This window comes from Loxodonta africana, chromosome 24 (assembly GCF_030014295.1).
Source record: "Loxodonta africana isolate mLoxAfr1 chromosome 24, mLoxAfr1.hap2, whole genome shotgun sequence".
Lineage (NCBI taxonomy): Eukaryota > Metazoa > Chordata > Mammalia > Proboscidea > Elephantidae > Loxodonta > Loxodonta africana.
In genome coordinates, this window is record NC_087365.1 from 6,841,834 (window position 1) to 6,859,317 (window position 17,484).

The following is a 17,484-nucleotide window of genomic DNA, read 5'->3' on the forward strand; positions in this document are numbered from 1 at the left end:
AGCCTCCGGCCCAGCCATGGCTTGTGGCTGGCGCACGATGACCATGGTTCCCCTGTCTCCTTTGAGGGCTGTACTTCTTCCCCAGGGTAACAGACATTGGTTTACTGCATATATTGCGGAAGAGGTTGTTGTGTTTCTTGTGGTTACCCTACTATGAAGCCTGTGCAGAAGAGGAGTTGTTTTTAGCAGAGGCCTGAAATAATAAGTCTATCACTTAAGTATGTGTCTACTGACTGTCGTTTGATTGAATTTTTCTATTAACTTAAATTATTTTATTTATGTAATAGTTGATGCATTTACAAAAGAATTTATAACATATATGCAAGTTATGAAACATGATAATAAAGCCCGTCCCACCTACTCCGTTCTAAGAACTAGAAGCTGCCGAGGTACCCCTCCTCAACCCCATCCTTTAGAGGCATCCAGTCCCCTGCATTTTATCATTCCCTTTCTTTAAAAAAAGGATTTTACCCCATGTATTTGTATTCTTCAACAATGCTTTATAAGGTTTGCTTGTTTTGAGCTTAATAAAAATGGTGCCATATGGTATGTAGTTGTCTGTCACTGCCTTTTACACTCAACATTGTTTTTAAGATTCATCCACGTGTTTGAATACATTGTTGTTAGGTGCCATTGAGTCAGTTCCAACTCATAGCGACCCTACGCACAACGGAACGAAACACTGCCCGGTCTTGTGCCATCCTTACATTCGTTGTTACACTTGAGCTCATTGTTGCAGCCACTGTGTCAGTCCACCTCGTTGAGGGTCTTCCTCTTTTCCGCTAACACTGTACTTTGACAAGCACGATGTCCTTCTCCAGGGAGTGATCCCTCCTGACAGCATGTCCAAAGCATGTAAGATGTAGTCTTGCCATCCTCGCCTCTAAGGAGCATTCTGGCTGTGCTTCTTCCAAGACAGATTTGTTCATTCTTTTGGCAGTCTGTGATATATTCAATATTCTTTGCCAACACTACAATTCAAAGGCGTCAGGTCTTCTTTGGCCTTCCTTATTCGTTGTCCAGCTTTGAATATTAAAAAAAAATAAATAAAATAGCTCTCGTTAATCCATTTCTGCTGTGGGATTAAGTGAGTATGATTTATTTTGGTTTTCTTTGTAGACAGATTATCGGTGAATAATGACAGCTTGGTGTAATCACTTCCAGTGAGTCTGTTTTTCTTGTCTTTCTGCATTGGCTCGGCCCTAAAGCACACTGTTAAGTAGAAGTGATAAAGGTCGGCATCCTGTTTCCAATTCTAAAGGGAGTCTTGCTAATGCTTCCTCATTAAGAAGAATGTTTGCTGTAAATTTATAGATATGCTTTGTCAGATTAAGGAATTTGCTTGTATTCTTAGTTTGGTAAGATTTGTGAAAAATTATAAATGAGTTTTGAAAGTTTTCCATTTTTTTTTTCTGTGTTAATTGCGATGACCATATGATGATGATTCTTGAAAATTAATGTAGTGAGTTACAGTTCTAGATTTTTTTAGGTGGCTAATATTTTGTTTATTTTTGGATCTCTGTACATGACTGAGGTTGACCTAAATTTCCCTGCCTCATATTGTTTTTGATTGCTTCTGTTATAAATGAATCTGTTATCTAGCATTTCTTCTTTTTATATTATGTAGTTTGTATAGGATTGGAATGATCTCTTCCTATAATGTTACTTAGTCCTTCCTGGAAAAACTGCCTGAAACTGGTGTTATATTTATTTTAATGGGAAGACTTTTAACCACTCATTCAAGTTCTTTAATACTTTTAGTATTATGCAGATTTTCTATTTTTTCATGACTCAAGTTTGATAAACTATTTTTCTAAGAATTTTTTTTTTTGGGAGGGAGGGGGCAGAAGAGAAATATCCTTTATTGAATTTTGTGTATGTATAATTATGCCAGTAAAAGTTTTAAAATAAATATTGTAGTCCAAAAAAGATGAAAAATAAAGGATTGATATTTGTGTCATGTATTAGGAGCGTTGTCCCTATTTTTCTTCCGTGATCTCTATACAGTTTTATATTTAGATCTTTGATCCATTTTGAAGTTAGTTTTTATGTATGGTGTGAGATACGGGTCCTCTTTCATTGCTTTATAGAAGAACGTTCAGTTTTGCCAGCACCATCTGTTAAAAAGATGGTCTTTTCACCATTTAATGGACTTTGGTCCTTTGTCAAAGATCAGTGGCCATAGGTGGAAGGATTTCCTTGTAGGTCCTCGATTCTGTTCCACGGACCTATAAGCCTATTGTTGTGCCGGTACCAGACTGTGTTGACTACCGTAGCTGTAGACTAGATTTTGAGATCAGGCAGTGCGAGGCCTCCTACTTTGTTCTTTTTCTTTGGTGATGTTTTGCTTATCCAGGGCTTCTGTCCTTTCCATATGAATTTGATTATTAGCTTTTCCATCTCATTAAAGAATACTGCTGGTATTTGGATGCAGTTTGGGTAGAATTGACATTTTCACAATGTTCAGTCTTCTGTGCATGAGCGTGGTATGTTTTTCCGTTTATATAAGTCTCTTGGTTTCTTGCAATAATGTTTTGTAGTTTCCTTTGTATAGGTCTTTTATGTGCCTGGTTAGATTTAGTCCTAGGTATTTTTAAATCTTTTTAGGGGCTATTATAAATGGTATGGAGAACCCTGGTGGCATAGTGGTTAAGTGCGATGGCTGCTAACCAAAAGGTCTGCAGTTTGAATCCACCAGGCTCTCCTTGGAAACTCTATGGGGCAGTTCTGCTCTGTCCTGTAGGGTTGCTGTGAGTTGGAATTGACTTGCTGGCAATGGGTTTGGTTCAAGTTGGCTTATAAATGGTGTAATTTTCCTGATTTCCTTTTTGAAGGTCTCTTTGGCATATAGGAATCCAACAGATTTTTTGTATGTTGATCTTGTATCTTGCTACTCTGCTGAATCTTTCTGTTAGTTCCAGTAGTTTTCTTGTGGAATCTTTGGGGTTCTCTATGTATAGGATCATACTGTCTGTGAATAGGGATAATTTTACTTCTTCCTTTCCAATTTGTATGCCCTTTATTTCTTTTTCTTGCATCATTGCCCCAGCTAGGACTTCTAGCACGGTGTTAAGTAGGAGTGGTGATAAAGGGAACCCTGTTCCTGTTCTCAGGGAGAATGCTTTCAACCTCTCTCCATTGAGAATGATGTTGGCTGTTGGTTTTGTATAGATGTCCTGTATTATGTTGAGGAATTTCCCTTCTTTTCCTATTTTATTGAGAGTGTTTATCAGAAATGGGCATTGGACTTTATGCAGTGTCTTTTCTGTATTGATTGAGATGATGGTGTGTTTCTTTTCTTTTGTTCTGTTTATGTGTTGGATTATATTGATTGATTTTCTAATGTGAAACCATCTTTGCATACCTGGTATAAATCCCACTTGGTTGTGATGTATTATTTTTTTATATGATGCTGAATTCTTTTGGTTAGAATTTTGTTGAGAATTTTTACATCTATATTCATGAGAGATACTGGTCTTTTTTTTGTGGTATCTTTGCCTGCCTTTGGTATCATGGCTGTGCAGACTTCAACAGAATGAATTTGGGGAGTATTCCTTCCTTTTCTGTGTTTTGAAATAGTTTGAATAGTACTGGTGTGAGCTTTTCTCTGAATGTTTGGAAAAATTCTGCAGTGAAGTTGTCCATACAGGACTTTTTTGTTGGGAGTGTTTTTTTTTTTTTAAATTACCTCTGCAATCTCTTCTCTTGTTATGGGTCTGTTCAGAATTTCTATATCGTTTTGTGTTAGTTTAGATAGGTAGTGTGTTTCTAGAAATTTCTTCTTTTTTTAGGTTTTCAATTTTGTTGGAGTATAATTTTTCATAGTATTCCTTTATGATCCCTTTTATTTAAGTTGGGTCTGTTGTAATGTTCCCCATCACCTTTCTTACTTGGGTTGTTTGCTTCCTTTCTTGTTTTTGTTTTGTCAGTTTGGCCAATAGTTTGTCGATCTTTTCAGATAACCAACTTTTGGTCTCGTTGACTCTTTATGTTGTTTTTCTGTTCTCCATTTCATATTATTTCAGCTCTAATCTTTATTATTTCCTTTCTTCTGATGCCTGTGGGTATCTGTTGTTCCTTTCTATTTGTTTGAGTTGGGGCCTAACTTTTTTGATTTTGGCCTGTTTTTCTTTTTTGATGTGTGTGTTTATTGTTATAAATTGCCCTCTGAGCACTGCCTTTGTTGTGTCCCAAAGATTTTGGCTTGTCATGTTTTCATCCTCATTTGATTCTAGGAATTTTTCGATTCCCTCTTTGGTTTCTCCTGTACCCAAGTTTTTTTTTTTTTTTTTTTTTTTTACAAGGTGTTATTCAGTTTTCATGTGTCATGGATTGAATTATGTCCCCCCAAAAATGTGTATATCAACTTGGTTAGGCTACGATTCCCAGTATTCTGTGGTTGTCTTACATTTTGTGATTGTAATTTGGACTTGTACTTTACTCGACTGTGAGACAATAAATTTCTCTTTGTTTAAGCCATCCACTTGTGATATTTCTGTTACAGCAGCACTAGATGACTAAGACACCATGTATTTGATTTTTTTCCTTTATCTTCCTATTATTGATTTCTGCTTTTATGGCATTGTGATCAGAGACAATGCTTTGTATTATTTCGATGTTTTGGATTTTATTTAGGGTTGCTTTGTGGCCTAAAATGCCTATTCTGGGGAATGTTCCATGTGTACACTTTGCTGCTGTTGGGTAGACTGTTGTATATATGTTTATGAGGCCATGTTGGTTGATTTTAGCCTTTAGATCTTCTGTATCTTTGTTGTGTTTCTTTCTAGATGTTCAGTCCTTTACCAGGAGTGGTGTGTTGAAATCCCCTACTATTATTGTGGAACTGTCTATTTCTCTTTTCAGTGCCGTTAGAGTTAGTTTCCTGTATTTTGGAGCTGTGTCGTTGGGTGTGTAGATGTTTATTAAGGTTATGTCTTGTTGGTGGATTGTCTCTTTAACCTCATTATATAATGCCCTTCTTTCTCCTCTGCGATTGATTTTGCCTTAAGGTCTATTTATCTGTGATTCGTTTTGCCACTCCTGCTCTTTTTTTGTTTATTGTTTCCTTGATATATTTATTTCCATCCTTTGATTTTTAATACATTTATGTTTTTGTGTCTAAGATGGGTCTCTTGTAGACAGCATATGGATGGGTCATTTTTTTTTTTAGTCCATTCTGCTACCCTCTCTCTCTTTATGGGTATATTTAAGCCATTTACATTCAGTGTCATTATCCATAGGTATGAGTTTATTGATGTCATATTGTGCTTTTTTTTTTTTTTGTGGTGCTGATGTTTTCTTTGTCCTTCTTAGTTTCCTGTGCTGAGTTCCTTTTGTTTGTGGATTTTTTTTTTCTTTTGTTATTATAGATTTTGTGTTTACTGAGTCTTTATAGTTTTCTTCTTTAGATGTGTAGGCTTGTTAACTTTCTTTGTGGTTGCTTTGAAATTTACCCTTATCTTCCTAAGCTTGAACCAGTGTTTTATTAGGTGGTATCGCCCTGACTTCCTCTCCATTTGAAAGTTATAATACTTACACCGTTTATTCCCCCTTTTATTGTTTTGACGTTGTCTTTATAGATTGATGTCTCTGTTTCCCTGTTTTAAGTCTGTTAGCTTTGTTTTATTATTGAGAGTTCTTTACCTAGGTTGGTATCTAGCTGATCCTGTCCTGTGTCCTAGACTCCGATTGCTGTCTCATGTTCTTGGCTCTCTAAGCAAAGGATTCCTTTTAGTATTTCCTGTAAGTTTGGTTTGATTGTAACAAATTCCCTTAATTTCGGATTATCTGGAAATGTCCTAATTTCACCATTGTATTTGAGAGAGAGGTTTGTAGGATATATAATTCTTGGTTGGCAGTTTTTTCTTTCAAGGTTTTATGTATGTCATCTCATTGCCTTCTTGCCTGCATGGTTTCTGCCACATAATCAGAGCTTAGTCTTATTGTTTCCCCCTTTGTATGTGACTTTTCGTTTTTCTCCAGCTGCTCTCCGTATTCTTTTTGTCTTTGGTTTTGGCAAGTGTGATTATGATAACGTCTTCGTGACTATCTTTTGGTGTCTATCCTAAATGCAGTTCGTTGGTGTCACAGATTGACAAAAATGTGTGTATTAACTTGGTTAGGCCATGATTCCCAGTGTTCTGTGTTTTCCTCCATTTTGTGATTGTAATGTTATGTTAAAGAGGGTTAGGGTGGGATTGTAACACCCTTACCAGGTCACATCCCCCATCCAATGTAAAGGGAGTTTCCCTGGGGTGTGGCCTGCACCACATTTATCTCTCTAGAGATAAAAGGAAAGAGAAGTAAGCAGAGAGTTGGGGACCTCATACCACCAAGAAAACAGTGCCAGGAGCAGAGCGTGTCCTTTGGACCTGAGGTTCCTGCGCTGAGATGCTTCCAGACCATGGGAAGACTGATGACAAAGACCTTCTTCCAGAGCCAACACAGAGAGAGCCTTCCCCTGGAGCCGATACCCTGAATTCAGACTTCTAGCCTATTGGACTATGAGAGAATAAACTTCTCTTTGTTAAAACCATCCACTTGTGGTATTTCTTTTATAGCAGCACTAGATGACTAAGACAGAATTTGGTACAAAGAGTGGGGTGCTGCTCTAACAGATTCCTAAAATGTGGAAGAGGTTTTGAAACTGTGAATGGATAGAACACTGAGAAGGAAGTGAACTGTTAACACTGGAGAAGGCGCATATGGTGAGAAACAGCAGCAGAGGACCAGCAGCAGCAGTTAACTGGCAGCAGCACAACCAGGAGACCAGCGCCAGACAGTGCTGGAGCCAACCCATGGAGTGAGAGAGCTGAGTGCATGTGTGCAGGAGGTTTTCTGGCAGAGTGGGGTGCCTCTGGGCACTTATCCATGGAGCTAGGCTTGCTGACCCATGGAGTAAGAGAGTTCGGTACCTGTTTGCAGAAGGCTTCCTGGCGGAGTGGGCTGCCTCCTGGCACTCATTGGTAGAGCTACAGATCTTTGGAACACTTGCCCCAGCAAAGCAGATGCAGGCAGGAGGCGCGAGGAGCTGAGAGGTCAAGAAACCAGGAAGCAGAAGCTGAAGAGACAAGGAACACAAGAAGCTGAGCTGCCTCAGTCTCGAAAGGTATGGCTAGGACCTCAGGGATTTCAAAGGGTGTAGCCATGGCCTCAGGTGTTTCTAAGGGTGGAGTTGCCACTCAGATCGAATTGCACTCCTAAAGCCGAGGGAGCAGAATTGCTGTCCCAGTGGGCCTGGAAGGCGGAGCTGAAGCCCAGGGCCAAGGAGCCTCCATTCAGAATCTGGAGAGTGTAGCCAATACCTAGAGTCCGGAGGGCAGGGCCATTGTGTGAATGATATTTGAGAACAGAGGATTATTTTCAAGCCTTGAGGGCTGATGTAATGTGTTCTGCTGACTTGCTTGGTGCCTGTTATCCGTTCTTTTCCTCCAGTTTCTCCCATTTGTAATAGAAATGTCTAGCTTGTTTCTGTTCTGCCATTGTACCTTTGGAAGCAGGTAACTTGTATTCTAGATATCATAGATGAAGAGGAATTTTTGGATTTTGGACTTGGAGTTAAGACTTTTGCTATGATATGATGGGGTGAATATGTTTTGCATGTTGCAAGAATGTGATTTTGGGGGACCAAAGGGTGAAATGTCATGGATTGAATTATATCCCCCCCCCCACCCCCAAATGTGTGTATCAGCTTGGTTAGGCCATGATTCCCAGTATTCTGTGTTGTCCTCTATTTTGTGATTGTAATTTTATGTCGAAGAGGATTAGGGTGGGATTATAACACCCTTACCAGGTCACATTCCTGATCCAATGTAAAAGGAGATTCCCTGGGGTGTGGTCTGCACCACCTTTTATCTCTCAAGAGATAAAAGGAAAGAGAAGTAAGCAGAGAGTTAGGGACCTCATGCCACCAAGAAGGCAGTGCTGGGAGCAGAGTGTGTCCTTTGGACCTGAGGTTCCTGTGCTGAGAAGCTCCCAAACCAAGGGAAGACTAATGACAAGGACCTTCTTCCAGAGCTGATAGAGAAAGAACACCTTACCCTGGAGCCGGCACACTGAATTTGGACTTCTATTCTACTGGACTGTGAGAGAATAAACTTCTCTTTGTTAAAGCCATCCAATTATGGTATTTCTGTTATAGCAGCACTAGATGACTAAAACAGTTGGGTTCTTGGATGTTCAGCTTTTTGTCTTTCGTGATACTTGGTACGTTTTCTACCAGTGAATATTCAACAATCTTCTTTGTGTTTTCCATTTTCTACGCCTGTTCTAGAACTCTGATCATGTGTAGATTTTTGCTCCTCGTTATGTCCCCCATAATTCTTAGGTTTTCTTCATTCTTTTCTCTGACTTTTCGTTGAGCAAAGTATCATCCATGGTTTTGTCTTCAGCCTCACTGATTCTGTTTTCCATTGTTTCAAATTTGTTCTTAAAACCTCTATTGAGTTTTCCTTTTCTGAAATTTTGTTGTTTTTCTTTTGGATTTTTAATTGCTGTTTTTATATGATTTCTGACTATTTAGTTTGATATTTTGTTCTTATATCATTTTCCTGATTTCTTCTTTTGCTTTGTCTGTGTTTTTCTTGATTTGGGGCGTGTTTTTATTGGTTTTGCCTGTGTTTTCCTTTATGTGTTTTCATATCTGTTGGAGAGCCCTAGATATTAGCCTTCTGTATTCCATATCAGGTACTTCCATTGCCTTTTCTTCTACAGGAAGGTTATCTTATTATTTATTTTGGTCAGTTGCTGGAGCCATGTTGTCCAGCTTTTTGATATGTTTCATATTGTTTGCTGTCTTCGAGACATTAAGTTATTATTTTATTTTTGATTGTATGTTTGTTTCTTTTGTCCTGGTTTTTTTTTTTTTTTTTTTTTTTTATGTCAGGGCAGGCATGCTGGTCATTCTTTGCTCCTTTATTACCTGTGGTCACTATAGCCCTGAACGCCTTGTTCAGGAGGACAGGGCAGCAGCAGCCCATTTTCACGTACACTGGTTTTGCGAGATGTCTGAGGGTAGACTTGGTGGGTGCTGTCTCATAATGTTGGTCCAGTGTGTGGGAGCATTCACAACCCCTCACTCGATTGGCAGGGGTCTTGGATGGGGAATGGTATGGGCTTGCTTCCCACTGTTCAGCAGCTGGTTGAGTGGTGGGAGAGGAGGATCAGTGTGGGTTTGGTGTGGTGACAGGCCTGAGTGCCCTGTATGCTCTCGCCATGGTGGCACATGGATGCCAGTGGGAAGTGGGGGAAGTGGCATTCGGGGCTAGGTGCGGGGGAGGGGAGAAAGAAAATAAAACAAAGAAGAAAAGGATAATGAAGAAAAAAAGGAGAGTCGGTGGTTGGGGTGGGACAGACCTGATGGCCAGCAGGAAGGGGGTGGTGATGTTGTATGGGTCTAGGTGGGAGGGGGAAAGAAAAGATAGAAAAGAAAGAAAGAAATGGCTAGCAGGGGTGGGTTGAACCCAGAGCAGTGATGGGCTGGTGGCTCTCTACCTGCTGCAGTATGGTGGGGGCCAGCGGGAAGAGTGAGGAGGTAGTCTGCAGGGCTAGGTGGGAGGGAGAATAAAAAAGGAGAAAGTAAAGAAAAAGGAGAAAAAAAAACTGGCAGTACAGTGGGGGCTGGTGAGTGGGGCAGGGCGGACCTGAGGGCTTGTGGGAGGGGAGGAGAGGTGATGTATGGAGATAGGTGGGAGAGAGAAAAGAAAGAGAAAACAAAAAGAACAAAATAAAACAAAAACAGTGCAGAGGGAGCCTTAGGGTGGGGGTGGAGTGGCCCAGGGGTGGGGCTCTGGAGGCCCTCTAGCCCTGGCAGAATGATGAGGACTGGTGGGAAGAGGTGCAGGTGGTGTATGGGTATAGGTGGGAGGGAGAAAGAAAAGGAAGGAAGGGAAAAACAATGAGGCGGTAGCTGGCGTGTGGGGTTGGACAGACCCGTGGTGGAAGTGGGCTGGTGGCTTTTTAGCCATAGCATGCCCTGCTGGTGGAATGGGGGGGGAGGGGCGGAGGCGGGGAGGTGGTGTATGGGGCTAGGTGGATGGGAGAAAGAAAAGAGGAGGGGGCTAGGTGAGGAGTAGCCTCATGTTGTGGACCCTGGTGGTGGGGACTGTCAGTACTGGGGCTTGTTGCTTCAATTCACCGGAATGGTGAGGGGTGGAAAAATGTGTTTCTCTGGTTACCTGGTACTCATCTCCTTTTGGGAGCTCCGTAAAGTTGATTCCTCGTACCCTCTGTCCAGGTTAGTTGTTGGCTGTGTTCTGAGATGGTGACGCTGTGCTGTGTTAGTTTGCAGGGAACCTCCACTCTGTATCTCCCTTCATTCTCTGTTTTCCATCAGTTTCTTCTTCCATTTGGTAATTGATGTAGTTCCTAATCCCTTCATTTGTTGCCTGGGGTTCCAGGACTGGCATTTGCTTCTGTTTTACTTAGTTTTTGGCTCTTTGCTGCAGAGGAACAGTGTGATGCCTCTGTCGAGGGTGCTGTGTAGGCTCCGCCTTAAGAATTTTGTTCTTATCACCAAAGCTAAACTTTGCTTTCAGTGTGATTATTGTTCCTCTAAACTTCTCTCTGACTTCTGTGAAGACCTTTTTCTTAGTCTTTGGTGTTCTTTAACTTCACAGCAAAATGTATAGTTGAAGATTTCTTATCTTGCTTGATATATGTATGTTTTCTGGATCTCTGGATTCATATCTTTTATCATTTCTGGAAAATTCTCAGCTACTGTCATCTCAAATATTACCTCTGTCTCTTTTATTCTTTCTGGCCATACTTTCTAAGGTTCTTATTTTAACTTTTTGTTTTCTCTTCCATGTCTCTTAAGGTTGCATTTATTCTCCTGCCATGATCTCGTTGTGTTGCATTTTGGGACATTTCTTCAGTTCATTCTTCCAGCTCACTAACTCTCTTCATTTGGGTTTTATCTGCTGCTCAACCAGTCTATTGAATTGTAAATGTCAGTCATTTTTTTCCTCTTGTTCTAAAAGTTCTTTGGTTTGGTATTCATATGTGCCTGGTTGCTTTTCAAAGTCTTTATTCTGGTTCATTTTTATAAATCTTTCATTTTCTTAAACATTTAATATGTAATATTTCATATTTGATCATTCTAAAATCTGAAGTCTTTGTCTAAATCTCTTGTTTTTTTCTGCTGTCCCATACTCACAGTGGCTCATTATCTTGCCTATTTTGTGATATTTGATTGTGATACTGTATTTAATTGGACTTAATCTGTCAATCTTGGTTTCCTCCAGAGGGTTTGTCTTTGTTTTTGCCAGGAGCCAGGGAGTGCACTTGACCTGGAAGCACTTTAGCTCCATTTGATGTATTCAGGGAATCTCAGGTTCAGTTCCCCAGACTGACCTGGGAGTCTGAGTTGGGGGCCCGAGGCAACAGACGTCTGTAGACCTTCTTGTTGGTATTCACCCTTTGGTAACCCTGCATTCCTTTTCACTTTTCTTGTTGCTCACAGATCAGGTTTTGGCTCACTTTTCTTCCACCACCTTTCCCTTTCTCTCCTGCTTCCTTTTTTTTCTTTTTTTAGTTCCTTGTTGGTTTCCCGTATCTTCTCCAAAGCCCAGTAGTGTTTAAGAACTATTGTCTAATTGTATGGCAGAAGAAAGCCCTTCAGAGACCCTGGTCCTGTACCTGCCACGGAAGTTTCAGTGCCTTCTCCTCAGGTCCGGAAATTGTAAACTAGAGAGGGTATTACTATTGGTACGTTACTATTTACAGAGGATTAGTTCCTTGCATAGGGTGGCTTTGGGTTGAAATTGACTCAAATGGCAATCGGTTTGAGCTTTTTTTTTTTTGGTTTGTTTTTTTAGTTTCCTGTGTAATTGGTGGCGTGGTGGCTACAAGCTCAGCCGCTAACTGACAGGTCGGCAGTTGGAACCCAGCAGCTGCTCTGTCGGAGGAAGGTGTGGCAGCCTGCTTCTGTGCTGGGAACCTGGTGGGGCAGCTCTCTGTCCTGTAGGGTCTCTATGAGTTGGAATCAACTCAACGGCAGTGGGTTTGGTTTTGGCATATGATAGGAAAAAATATGTATTATTAGAAGCTCCATAAAACTTTTATTTTGCATAGTAAATATGAATGATAATGAGCTTGCATTACCTTTTTTATGCTTATATTTTTTCTTTCTGGCTTTAGAAGATAGGTTGTAATTTGTATGTCTTTTTCATTCTGGGTATTAAGTAACTTCAGACTAGTGTCGTATAAAGAGGTGGTTTATGAAGACTTGGAGGTGACTACCTATTAACTCATAAATAATTGGGAAAGACTTCCTTTAGAAGAGGTGGAATTATGAAGACATGTTAAATCATGAAAGGGAGACTGCATGAGGATATTCTAGAAATAAGAAATGGATTGGAAGAAAGCATAGAGGTAAGAGAGTTAAGGTGTGAAAAAGACTATGTAAGAAGAGCTGCTGCCTGCCTTTGTAGGTCTCGGGTGATCTGGAAGGGAACCTTTGAGAAAGGAAACAGCAGTGTTTAGATGTATTGAGCTACTGGAGACATGACGGTTTCTGACATAGCAAATGATGTGCCCTCAGAGCTGCCAGCCCAGTCCAGGTCGTGGTTCAGCCTGAGAGCAGACCTTCCTGTCTGCTTTTACCTCCAGTGGGTGCTCTTGTGCCCTTGGACGTTAACTTTCCAGCCAGCTTTGCCTGTAGCTTCAACACTGTGTACCACTTAGGGTTTCTCTTGTCTCTGGTCCACGGAGATGGTTATCACATTTTTTATTGTGGTTATGACTGCTTACATTTCCTCCTCTTTTTAAACCCTCTTTTTAAATCATATCTGTCATTATTATGTGTTTCAGATGTGGTCTCGGGGGTGATTATGTGAAGCCCCAAGACATGAAATTAACATTGCCATCTTGGCTAGACTGTACATGTTTTACATGGGCCATCCTCTTTACTATTTTTCCTCTGAAGTAGGTCTGTCTTCCCAGTTTTTATGTACATTACAGAGGCTTTGTGGAGTAGGCAACTTGTCCAAGGTAACACATCTAGCAAATGATAATGTAGGTATGAAATTTCTGGTGTTTCAGAGTCTGGAACCCATGCTCATAACTCAATGCCATGCTACTTACCACTTAGGAGTCTCAGTACTTTCCTGCATCCCAAGCTGTGTGTCCACGGGGTATGTATACCAGCATGTTCCTACTCTTGTAAAATTCATTCATTCATTTGAAGTATTTATCGAGTACCTGCTTTGTGCTAGGCATATTTCTAGGTATTAGGAATAGAGCAGTGAGCAAGACAGAACTTCCTGCCCTTCTGGATCGTATGTTTCATTTCACGGTAAGCTAAAGGATTCACGGGTAAGAATCACTTAACGTCAGAGCTCCAGTAGTGAGTCACAGAAAATTCTGAATGGCCCCTTTCAGAAGTGACACTCTGATGATAGCCCTTGAGGTAGTTACCTGCATATGGGGAAAGGAGGGTTGGTTTAGTAATGTAAGGCACTTGGTGAATGGACCTCAAGGTCAAATAATTCACTTGATCTTGAGGACCTCTGGATTCAGCAGTTGAGAGAGAGTGTTTGAAGTGGTCTGCCATCTCATATGCCATCCTTCTTTGGTAGGAAAATGGGGTAGTACATATGTATTTAGGAAAATTGTAGAATTTGATAGGAAGGAGCATTTCCTTACCCTCCTTATTAAAATGTATACTGACAGAGAGGTTTAATTTCAAAGCTTACATGTGCTCTGGCCTTGGAATGATATTTCATTCAGTGTGATATTTTTCTGATATCACAGAGTTAGAAATCACACATACAGAGGACATTTGGTTTCTAGATTCCCTATCCTTAAATTTATCCAAATTACTGCCACCATATTAGACCCTGTTTTAGTCCCATCACTATCTTTCCCAGAGACTTGAACTCGTTCTTTATAATCTGTAAAATGTGGCCCAACCTGGTTGTAAAAATGGTGTGGTGGGGGCACCTGACTTCCTCTGACTGTACAAGGGGGAGAGTCATCAGCATCAGCAGCCCAAGGCTGATTGCTGTGAGGCGGAGGTTAGACATGCCTTCATCCTCCAACCACACTACCAATACTGATACCAGCCGTCCCTCCCAAGACACTCTCTACTTCTCTGCTGGGTTCAATAATTCATTGCAGTGGCCACACAGAACTCACAGACCATATTCACAGTTACGAGGTTTATTAGCGAAGTAACAGGTTACAATTTAGGATATAGTTCTTCAATTAGGACAGCTTCTTCTCTTTTTTTTTCTTCTCAGCCATGTGTGCAGGCAGGCCTCTCTCTGGCCCTCAGCCCATTGGCCCAGCCTCTGCCCTCCTTGGGCAAGTGTTACAAAGCTCTTTAGCTCCACCAGTAAGTGCTGCGAGGCACCCCGCTCTGCCAATAAACCTCGGCCTCAAGGTGCTCAGCTCTCTTGCCCCGTGGGTCCAAGCCTAGCTCTACCGACAAGTGCCTGCAGGCATTCCACTCCGCCAGCAAGCCTCCTGTCTGAAGGCACTGACTCTCTTGCTCCATGGGTCAGTGAACCTAGCTCTGCCAAGTCCCCAGAGGCACCCTACTCCACCAGCAAGTCTCCTGCCCGAAAGCTCTCAACTTTCTTGTTCCGTTCAGGAAGCTCACCGCGCTTTCTCCTGCTGGTTTTCTGGTTCTGCTGCTGTTTCTCTGCTGCCGCTTCTTGCCGTCTTGTTGTCTCTGGTGTTATATAGCCCTGCCTCTGTCTCTCTTGGGTCTAGGAGGGTCTCAGCACAGGAATCCTGGGTCCAAAGGATGTGCTTCACTCTTGTCTATTCTTGGTGGTAGTCAGGTCCCCCCTTTCTGCCTTTGGGATGGCTTATTTTAAACCTAGTAGCAAAGGAAACCCTGGTGGCGTAGTGGTTAAGTGCTATGGCTGCTAACCAAAGAGCAGGCAGTTCAAATCCACCAGGCGCTCCTTGGAAACTCTGTGGGGCCGTTCTACTCTGTTCTGTAGGGTCGCCGTGAGTTGGAATCGACTCGACGGCACTGGGTTTGGTTTGGTTTTTTTTGTTAGGATAGCAAAACTGACCAACCCTCTCATTAGGGTTTCATGTACCTTATTTGCATGGTCCCACCCCATAGGGGTACCATGCACCTTATTTGCTTTATTAGCAAGCTGTTTACAAGCACCTTATTTGCATAGTCCCACACAACCGTTTGGTGGGAGTTACAAGACCATGGCTAGAAAGGTCATATAGAAGTGATCCATCACACAGCACGGGTCCTGCTTTCAGAGTCCTCTCCTGGGTCCCTGTGTAGCTTTCCTTCCCACTGTTGCTGTTGTTACACCGGGGAAGTGCTCTTTTGCCCTCATGCTGCCTTGCTTTTTGCCCTTTTACCTCTTTTTGCATAGTTTCACTTCTGCCTCTTGGTTTATGCAATTCTTTTTTCAGGGACTGACCTTTGCTTTTCTTTCTCCTCATCCAGTCAGTTCTTTCAGGCTCTGTTCAGACCTTCTAATTTCTTCTCGTGACTCCAGCTAAAAGTGTTCTTTCTCCCTGTGAACTCGTGTGATGGCACTGTCACCTTTACATTTGATAATAGCTGGATGTCTTTAGTTATCCCTTAATGTGGCTGTATTGTAGCTTCCTAATGAGAGTGTGAGGTCTGTGAGGCCAGCAGCCATTGTGTATAATCCTTTGTATCCTGTACAGTGATTTGCACCTGTTAATGTTACTGTTGGATTAAGTTCTCAGCTTATCTCCCGTGGAGTTATTTGGTATATTTATGTTAAAAAAACTTTTTTTTTTTTTTTTTTTGCCTAAAACTCTCTGAATAAAAGAGGAAAAAGGGTATCAGGAGAATTGGGTGGTTTAGAACAGACAGGTCTTGACACTAACAAGCTGTGTGGTCTTGATTGAGATACTTAAACTTTTACTTACTTATTATGCTTTAGGTGAAAGTTTACAAATCAAGTCAGTCTCTCATACAAAAACTTACTGACACCTTGCTATGTACTCCTAGCTGCTCTCCTCCTAATGGGACAGCACATTCCTCCTCTTTACTCTGTATTCCCCGTGTCCATTCAACCAGCTCCTGTCCCCCTCTGCCTTCTCAACTCGCGACCAGACAGGAGTTGCCCACATAGTCTCATGTGTCTAATTGAGCCGAGAAACTCGTTCCTCCCCAGTATCATTGTCTGTCTTATAGTTCAGTCCAGCCCCTGTCTGGAGAGTTGGCTTCGGGAGTGGTTCCAATCTGGGGCTAACAAAGGGTCTGGGCACCATAACTGTCAGGGTCCATCCAGTCTCAGTCAGACCATTAAGCTTGGTCTTTTTTTTTTTACAAGTATTTGAGATCTGCATCCCACTGTTCTCCTGCTCCATCAGGTATTCTCTGTTGTGTTCCTTGTCAGGGCAGTGACTGGTGGTAGCCGGGCACTGTCTGGTTCTTCTGGTCTCAGGCTGATGGAGTCTCTGGTTTATGTGGCCCTTTCTGTCTCCTGGACTCATCTTTACCATATGTCTTTGGTGTTCTTCATTCTCCTGTGCTTCAGGTAGGTTGAGACCAATTGATGCATCTTAGATGGCTGCTTGCTAGCATTTAAGACCCCAGATGGCTCTCACCGAAGTGGGATGCAGAACATTTTCTTAATAGCGTTTGTTATGCCAGTTGACCTAGATGTCCCCTGAAACCGTGGTTCCCAGACCCCTGTCCCTGCTACTCTGGCCTTGGAAGCATTTGGTTGTATTCAGGAAGCTTCTTTGCTTTTGGTTTAGTCCAGTTGTGCTGACTTCCCCTGTGTTACGTGTTGCCCTTCCCATCACCTAAAATAATACTTGTGTACTATCTAGAGATGCTTAACCTTTCTTTACCTTGACTTCCATATCCATAAAGTGAAGGAATGGGACTCGATGAGCTCCAGGCTCTTTTCCAAATCTAAAAAGCTATGATACTACAAATGTAGTATTGTTTGCATTATGGTCAGTCTCCAAAACAAGAAGTTCAGGGAGAAATCTTTTTTAAAGCATGAAATTTAGTTTTATGCTTTCATTTAATTTTAAGTATTAAATCAGTTTGAGTCTGATTAGCCGTTGAGTGTCCAGCCATCTTCGTTGCTTTTTCTCTAGAGCAGCAGTGTCTAGTAGAACTACAGTGGTGGGATGACCCTGTGTCTGTACTTTTCAGTTAGGTGGCCACTAGCTCCATGGGCTGTTGAGTATTTAAATTAGGGCTGGAAGCCCTGGTGGCATAGTGGTTAAGAGCTACAGCTGCTGACCAAAAGGTCGGCAGTTCAAATCTACCAGGCGCTCCTTGGAAACTGCTGGGCAGTTCTACTCTGTCTAATGGAGTTGCTATGAGTCGGAAGCCACTTGATGGCAACGGGTTTGGTTTTTTTTTTTTCCAGTGTGACTGAGGGCTTTAATTTTTAATTTAAAGTAACCTTATGTGATTTTGGTGCAGTGGTTAAGAGCTACAGCTGTGACAAAAGGTCTGCAGTTCAAATCTACCAGGCGCTCCTTGGAAACCATGTGGGGCAGTTCTAC

The 17,484-nt window shown here is 41.7% G+C and overlaps 1 protein-coding gene across 13 annotated transcripts in view; it reads left to right on the forward strand.

Annotated features, from left to right (window-relative positions):
• Positions 1-17,484, forward strand: part of RALGAPA2 (Ral GTPase activating protein catalytic subunit alpha 2) — a 421,554-nt gene that overhangs the window by 47,869 nt on the left and 356,201 nt on the right. The window lies entirely within an intron of this gene.